At 46.7% G+C, this 6,079-nt stretch overlaps 1 pseudogene; it reads left to right on the forward strand.

Moving 5' to 3' along the window:
- LOC112073155 (actin filament-associated protein 1-like 1) overlaps nt 1-6,079 on the forward strand; it is a 97,180-nt pseudogene that overhangs the window by 69,448 nt on the left and 21,653 nt on the right.

Consider the following 6,079-nt stretch of genomic DNA (forward strand, 5'->3'; position numbering starts at 1 on the left):
AAAAACTAACAGTTAGACTGAGGACAATCAGAAAAAACTACAGTTAACTGAGACAATCAGAAACTACAGTTAGACTGAGACCAATCAAGAAAACTACAGTTAGACTGAGACCATCAGAAAGAAACTACAGTTAGTCTGAGACCAATCAGAAGATCACTACAAGTTAGTCTAGCAAATAGAGATACAGTTCTGTTAGATACAAATTCTGTTAAAAAATGTCTTTAGGGTGAAATGTTACACACTTCTCTCTTGATTGTGCAAGATACACACACACACACAACATTTCCAATGTTAACTTACAAAGAACTAAATGTCATGTCACCCTGGAAAGGGAGTTGTATCCACACAACCAGACGCTGTGTATCTGGTCCGTTGTGTACTGTATGGATAATGTGGTTTCTACTACGTTTGACTCACAAGGACGTTTTGCGTTGTGCGTCGTTGATGCAGGTAGAAGTAAGTTGTTGTCTGATCCTCATAGTAACCGATCCTCTATGGAGTCAGGGGCTGGAGCTCCCGCGGGTGGTGATGTAACTCGGCTGCTTGCCAGGTGCTGAGAGGAATGCCTCTTCAAGTAAGCCTCAGGAGGGGGGTGGTGGGCGGGGCGGAGGGTCCTGATGAGCGGGGGGGAGGAGTCCTGGACTGCTCTAGAGGATAGGTAAAACTAGGTCAATGCACTTTATAATAACATATCTAAACCAATACAAGTACCGACACATGAAAACAAACAGTTTGTTTGCAATGTTTCTAGATGAATCACACACACACACACACAATGAACGACATCCAACCACACAAACACGAACGCACACAGAACACCACACGCATGAACGTACACACACACAGCCCACACACACGCGCATGAACGTACACAACACACCGACACACACGCAGGGACGCACACCCACCCAGTAACGTACACACACAACCAACAACACTGTGCAAAAGCTAGGTCACTTGGAATAGAATGGGAGTAAGAACAGGAAAACACACCCACCCAATCTCAGATGATGCGATAAGCTCTGAAAGCACATGGGATCTATGAGGGGATTCATCAACAGCTATTGGGGATCATCAACACAGTATCAAGCTGGGGATCATCTAACACCTATGGGGATCATCTAACATATGGGGGGTCATCAACACTACTGGTGGGATCATCAAAACTATGGGGGATCATACACACACTATGGGGGATCATCTAAACTAGGGGGTACCATCTAACACTATGGGGGATCATCTAACCTATGGGGGACCATCTAACACTATGGGGGGACCATTCTAACACTATGGGGGCCTAACCCCTATGGGGATCTAACACTATGGGGCGCATCATAACTAAGGACACTACTTGGGGGACCATCTAACTACTATGGGGATCATCTAACACTATGGGGGACACCTAACACTATGGGGGATCCATCTACACATATGGGGACACATCTAACACTATGGGGGGTCATCTAACACTATGGGGGCACTCCCTTGGGATTTACACTATGGGGGATCCTCTAACACTATGGGGGTCATCTAACACTATGGGGATCATCTAACACTATGGGGGATAACTCACATAGGGGACATCTAGATAGGGGGTATCAATCTGGAACTACATATGGGGGATCATTCTAACATCTATGGGGGATCATCTAACACTTTGGGGGCTTAACACGGGACCATCTAACACTATGGGGGGACCATTAACACTATGGGGGTCATCTAACACTATGGGGATTTCACTTGACATCTCATGACCATCTACATTGGACTAATTTGGGGGTCTTATACTATGGGGATCATCTAACACTATGGGGATCATATAAACTATGGGGGATCATCTAACACCTATGGAGGATGCAGCAACACTATGGAGGATCAGTAAGACAGAAGAAGCACTAGGGGTCAGTCTAAGTCCTGATGATATATCAACATGACAATGCATGTGCGGACAGAAATCCCCCTGCCTATCACGTCTGTCTCTGTATTTCTCTCTCCTCCTCTCATGTCACTCTCTCTCTCCCTCTCTCTTTCTCTCTCTTCTCTTACTCTCTGCTCTGTCTGTCTGTCTCGTCTGTCTGGTCTGTCTGTCTAGTCTGTCTGTTTTGTCTGTCTGTCTGTCTGGTCTGTCTGTTACTGTCTTCTGTCTGCCTGCCTGCCTGCCTGTTGTCTGCCTGACCTGCCTGCCTGCCTGCCTGCTGTCGCCTGTCTGGTCTGTCTGTCTGTCTGTCTGTCTGTCTGTCTGTCTGTCTGTCTGTCTGTCTGTCTGTCTGTCTGTCTGTCTGTCTGTCTGTTTGCCTGCTGCCATGTCTGTCTGCTGCTCTGTCTGCCTGCGTCTGCCTGCCTGTCTGCCTGTCTGGTCTGTCTTCTGGCTGATCTCTCCTGTAGTTTCTTCTGATTGGTCTCAGTCTAACTGTAGTTTCTTCTGATTGGTCTCAGTCTAACTGTAGTTTCTTCTGATTGGTCTCAGTTTAACTGGAGTTTCTTCTGATTGGTCTCAGTTTAACTGGAGTTTCTTCTGATTGGTCTCAGTCTAACTGTAGTTTATTGGTCTTTCCCTCCCTCTCCCCAGACAATGACTCTGATGCTCTGAGTAGTTCCTATGAGTCGTATGAGGAAGATGAAGAGGAAAGGGGAGCAGGGCCAGGGTCCAGGCTGACCCACCAGTGGCCTAGTGATGAGAGCTCCATGCTCCCTGCCAGGGACTGTAGGATCTGTGCCTTCCTGCTGCGAAAGAAACGCTTCGGACAGTGGGCCAAGCAACTGACTGTCATACGGGACAACAGGCTACAGGTACACACACACACAGACACAGACACAGACACAGACACACACACACACACACACACAATCCTTAACCCCTGTGTTCTCTCCTCCAGTGCTATAAGAGCTCTAAGGACGTGTCCCCATATTTTGACTTGCCCTTGCTCCAGTGCACTGTGGTCTACGCCCCTAAAGACGGACGCAGGAAGAGACATGAGCTGAGGTTCACTCCCCCCAGTGGAGAGGCTCTGGTCTTGGCTGTGCAGAGCAGGGAGCAGGCACACAGGTGGCTCAGGGTGAGGACAAAACACACACAACACACAAACACATGCACCTTTAGGCAACCTGCCTAAATGACTACAGACCCGTAGCACTCACGTCCGTAGCCATGAAGTGGTTTGAAAGGTTGGTAATGGCTCACATCAACACCATTATCCCATTATCCCAGAAACCCTAGACCCACTCCAATTTGCATACCGCCCAAACAAATCCACAGATGATGCAATCTCTATTGCACTCCATACTGCCCTTTCCCACCTGGACAAAAGGAGCACTTATGTGAGAAGGCTATTCATTGACTACAGCTCAGCGTTCAACAACATAGTACCCTCAAAGCTCATCACTAAGCTAAGGATCCTGGGACTAAACACCTCCCTTTGCAACTGGATCCTGGACTTCCTGGTGGGCCGCCCCCAGGTGGTGAAGGTAGGTAGCAACACATCTGTCGCGCTGATCCTCAACACTGGAGCTCCCCAGGGGTGCGTGCACAGTCCCCTCCTGTACTCCCATGCGCTTGTAATAATTATGTTGTTCTACTAAATTCTGCTGTTCTACTATTATTCTGTTGTTCTGTTTATTATTCTGTTGTTCTGTTATTATTTCTGTCATTCTGTTGTTCTGTTATTATTCTGCTGTTTTGATATTATTCTGTTGATCTGTTAATATTCTGTTGTTCTATATTATTCTGTTGTTCTACTTATAGTCTGTTGTTCTGCTATATTCTGTTGATCTGTTAATAATTATGTTGTTCTACTATATTTGCTTGTTCTACTATTATTCTGTTGTTCTGTTATATTCTGTTGTTCTGTTATTATTCTGTTGTTCTGTTATTCTTCTGCTGTTTTGATATTATTCTGTTGATCTGTTAATATTCTGTTGTTTCTGTTATTATTCTGTTGTTCTAGCTATTAGTCTGTTTGTTCTGCTATTATTATGTTGATCTGTTATTATTCTGTTGATCTGTATTATTCTGTTGTTTCTGTTATTATTCTGCTGTTTTGATATTATTATGTTGATCTGTTATTATTCTGTTGATCTGTAATAATTATGTTGTCCTACTATTATTCTGTTGTTCAGTTATTATTCTGTTGTTCTTGTCACGTTCGTCGTAATGATGGACCCAAGGCGCAGCGAGCGTAGAGTTCACATCTTTTAATTAATAGAAACTCACCAAACAAAATAACAAAAGCACAAATGAACCGTGAAGCTACTGGTGTGCACACAGGCAACTATCTGTAGACAAGATCCACAAAACACAAAGGGGAAATGGCTGCCTAAATATGATCCCCAATCAGAGACAACGATAAACAGTTGTCTCTGATTGGAAAGCATACAAGCCAACATTAACCATTAATCACCTAGATGACCCACCCTAGTCACTATCACGCCCCAACAACATAGAGAATAAACAGCTTCTCTATGGTCAGGGCGTGACAGTACCCCCCCCCCCCCCCCCAAAGGTGCGGACTCCGACCGCAAAACCTGACTCAGTGTGGAGGGTCCGGGTTGGCATCTACGATAATGACACAGGACGCAGGGGGCGGCTCCAGTGCGGGGCGAAGTACCCGCTGATGCGTGGGACCGGTACAGGTGGCACCGGGCTGATGACATGCACCTCAGGGCGAGTGCGGGGAAGAGGCACAGGACGTACTGGACTGTGGAGGCGCACTGGAGGCCTGATGCGTGGACCGGTACAGGTGGCACCGGCTGATGACATGCACCTCAGGGCGAGTGCGGGGAAAGGACAGGAACGTACTGGACTGTGGAGGAGCACTGGAGCCTGATCGTCGGGACGGTACAGGGTGGCACCGGGCTGATGACACACCACTTCAGGGCGAGTGCGGGGAAGAGGCACAGGAACGTACTGGACTGTGGAGGTGCACTGGCGACACAGTGCGTATAGCCGGTGCAGGATATCCTGGACGAGGAGACGTACTGGACGACCAGGAGCGCTGAGCCGGCACAACCCGTCCTGCTTGGATACCCTTTCGCACGGCAAGTGCGAGGAGCTGGCACAGAACGCACCGGGCTGTGAATGCGCATGGAGACACAGTGCGTACACAGCATGAACACATGCCTGAACCGGTCACACGCTCCCACGGTAAGCACGGGGAGTTGGCTCAGGGTCTAAACCCTGATTCCGCCAATTTCCCCGTGTGCCGCCCCCAATTTTGTTTTTGGGAGCTGCCTCTCGGGCTTCTTTTGTTTATAACTCCTCGTATCGTCGCCTTCGCTCTCGCTGCCTCGTCTGCTCCTTGGACGGCGATATCTCCGGCCCTTGTCCAGGGTCCTTCTCCATCCAGGATTTCTTCCATGTCCACTGTCCTCCTGAACACGCTGCTTGGTCCTTGGTGGGGATCTTCTGTCACGTTCGTCGTAATGAATGGACCAAGGTGCAGCGGGTGCAGCATACCAGGCAACATAAACCATTAATCACCTAGATGACCCACCTAGTCAATATCACTATTGTTAGTTGTTCTGTTATTATTCTGTTGTTTGTTATTTATCTGTTTGTTCTGTTATTATCTGTTGTTCTGTTAAAAGCTTTAATGCTGAGATCCTGCTAACGGAATTGATATGACAACAGCGCAGTGAAAGTGCAGGGCGCCAAATTCAAACAACAGAACATCTCATAATTCAAATTCCTCAACATACAAGTTATTTTATACCATTTTAAAGGTAGTCTTGTTGTTAATCCCACCACAGTGTCCGATTTCAAAAAGGCTTCCAGCGAAAGCACCACAAACGATTATGTTAGGTCACCGCCAAGTCACAGAAAAAACACATCCATTTTTCCAGCCACAGACAGGAGTCACAAAAAGCAGAAATAGAGATAAATTAATCACTAACCTTTGATGATCTTCATCAGATGACACTCATAGGACTTCATGTTACACAATACATGTATGTTTTGTTCGGTAAAGTTCAATTTATATAGAAAATCTCAGTATACTTTGGCGCTTATTTTCAGTAGTTCCAAAAACATCCGGTGATTTTGCAGAGAGCCACCTCATTTCCAGAATACTCATAATACGTTGAT

Source organism: Salvelinus sp. IW2-2015, unplaced genomic scaffold (genome assembly GCF_002910315.2).
Source record: "Salvelinus sp. IW2-2015 unplaced genomic scaffold, ASM291031v2 Un_scaffold2166, whole genome shotgun sequence".
Classification (NCBI taxonomy): domain Eukaryota; kingdom Metazoa; phylum Chordata; class Actinopteri; order Salmoniformes; family Salmonidae; genus Salvelinus; species Salvelinus sp. IW2-2015.